Source organism: Aristolochia californica, unplaced genomic scaffold (assembly GCF_029961685.1).
Source record: "Aristolochia californica isolate CCGP_79_NKW_82.1479 unplaced genomic scaffold, dmAriCali1.0.hap1 SCAF_86, whole genome shotgun sequence".
NCBI lineage: Eukaryota > Viridiplantae > Streptophyta > Magnoliopsida > Piperales > Aristolochiaceae > Aristolochia > Aristolochia californica.
This window is the reverse complement of record NW_027182286.1, coordinates 35,001-37,500: the sequence shown is the minus strand read 5'-3', so window position 1 is coordinate 37,500 and position 2,500 is coordinate 35,001.

Below are 2,500 nucleotides of genomic sequence, written 5' to 3'. Positions count from 1 at the left end.
CCCAGGCGGAAACGAGGCGCCCAGGCGAAAAAGAGGCGCCCAGGCGAAAAAGAGGCGCCCAGGCGGAAAGGCGCCAGGGCGCCCAGGCGGAAAAGAGGCGCCCTGGCGTAGGCGCCCAGGCGCCAAAAGAGGCGCCAGGCGAAAAGGCGCCAGGGCGCCCAGGCGGAAAAGAGGCGCCCAGGCGGAATGGCGCCAGGGCGCCCAGGCGGAAAAGAGGCGCCCAGGCGAAAAAGAGGCGCCCAGGCGGAAAAGAGGCGCCCTGGCGTAGGCGCCCAGGCGCCAAAAGAGGCGCCAGGCGAAAAGGCGCCAGGGCGCCCAGGCGGAAAAGAGGCGCCCAGGCGGAATGGCGCCAGGGCGCCCAGGCGGAAAAGAGGCGCCCAGGCGAAAAAGAGGCGCCCAGGCGGAAAGGCGCCAGGGCGCCCAGGCGGAAAAGAGGCGCCCTGGCGTAGGCGCCCATGCGCCAAAAGAGGCACCCAGGCGAAAAGGCGCCAGGGCGCCCAGGCGGAAAAGAGGCGCCCAGGCGGAATGGCGCCAGGGCACCCAGGCGGAAAAGAGGCGCCCAGGCGGAAAAGAGGCGCCCTGGCGTAGGCGCCCAGGCGCCAAAAGAGGCGCCAGGCGAAAAGGCGCCAGGGCGCCCAGGCGGAAAAGAGGCGCCCAGGCGAAAAAGAGGCGCCCTGGCGGAAAAGAGGCGCCCTGGCGTAGGCGCCCAGGCGCCAAAAGAGGCACCCAGGCGAAAAGGCGCCAGGGCGCCCAGGCGGAAAAGAGGCGCCCAGGCGGAATGGCGCCAGGGCACCCAGGCGGAAAAGAGGCGCCCAGGCGAAAAAGAGGCGCCCAGGCGGAAAAGAGGCGCCCTGGCGTAGGCGCCCAGGCGCCAAAAGAGGCGCCCAGGCGAAAAGGCGCCAGGGCGCCCAGGCGAAGAGGCGCCAGGGCGCCCAGGTGGGAAAGAGGCGCCCAGGCGAAAAGGCGCCAGGGCGCCCAGGCAGAAAAGAGGCGCCCAGGCGAAAAAGAGGCGCCCAGGCAGAAAGCCGCCATGGCGCCCAGGCGGAAAAGAGGCGCCCTGGCCAGGCGGAAAAGAGGCGCCCAGGCGGAAAAGAGGTGCCCAGGCGAAAAAGAGTCGCCCAGGCCGAAAGGCGCCATGGCGCCCAGGCGGAAAAGAGGCGCCCACGCGAAAAGGCGCCAGGGCGCCAAGGCGGAAAACAGGCGCCCAGGCGGAAAGGTGCCAGGGCGCCCAGGCGGAAAAGAGGCGCCCAGGCGCGTGGGGGGCAAGGCGCCAGGCGCCAGGCACGCGCGGAGGCAAGGCGCCAGGCGCAAGGCGCCACGCGCGCGCGCGCGTGGGGGGCGAGGCGCAAGGCGCCAGGCGCCGGGCGCGCGTGGGGGGCGAGGCGCCAGGCGCCGGGCGCGCGCGTGGGGGGCGAGGCGCCAGGCGCCAGGCGCCGGGCGCGCGTGGGGGGCAAGGCGCCAGGCGCCGGGCGCGCGCGCGTGGGGCGCCAGGCGCCTGGCGGGCGGGCGCCCCCAGGAAGGGGTGCTGGCGCGCGATGGGGTTGCGCCCGTACGGACCGTGTGACAGTACAGACACTTTGGCGAAACCTCCTGCCCGAAGCGATTTTAGGCGTTCGGCTAGGTAGGTGACCCGGTTTTTTTCGCGTTTCTCGGCCGCTAGCCCCTTTTTTCGCGTTTTCGTGCGCGCGCCCCTCTTGACCTCGCACGCGCGCCGCGCGTCGCGTCCTTGTCCTTGTCCGCGTCCGCGTTCGCGCGTGTCGGCGATCACGGGCCCCGTGCATGGCTCGTCTCTGTGGACCATCGCCCCGCTCTTGTCCCTCTTTCGTGTTTGTGTGGCGCCCCGCCCCGTGCACCATTGCCGGCTGGCAGCAAGGTGCCTAGCCCCCCTTGCCGCCAGGCCTGTCCACCCCAAGGTGCTAAAGCCGCCAGGCACCTGTGCCGCCGAACCGTGCGTCCGTAAGCCGCTGCACGTGCGGCGGCCGGCCATGCCCGTGCTATTGACCCTGTGTGACAGTACAGACACTTTGGCGAAACCTCCTGGCCGACGGGGTTTTTGCGCCCACCTAGGTAGGGCGACCCCTTTTTTTTCGTGTCGCCTGTCCGTGTGTCCCTTTTTCGCCTTTTTCGGGTTCGTGTTTTCGTGTGCCGCCAAAAGCAAGCCCTGCGCTCGTCCCGTCCCGCTTGACCCGTGCATCCGCCGGTGCTGGCCTGCAAAATGCCTGTGAGCGACGCACGTGACCAGCAGCCCAGGCGAGTGTGCACGGGTGGCAGGCGAAACGGGCGTGCGTGTCGCCAGTGTGTATGTCCCTTTTTCGCCTTTTTCGGGTTCGTGTTTTCGTGTGCCGCCAAAAGCAAGCCCTGCGCTCGTCCCGTCCCGCTTGACCCGTGCATCCGCCGGTGCTGGCCTGCAAAATGCCTATGAGCGACGCATGTGACCAGCAGCCCAGGCGAGTGTGCATGGGTGGCAGGCGAAACGGGCGCGCGTGTCGCCAGTGCGTAT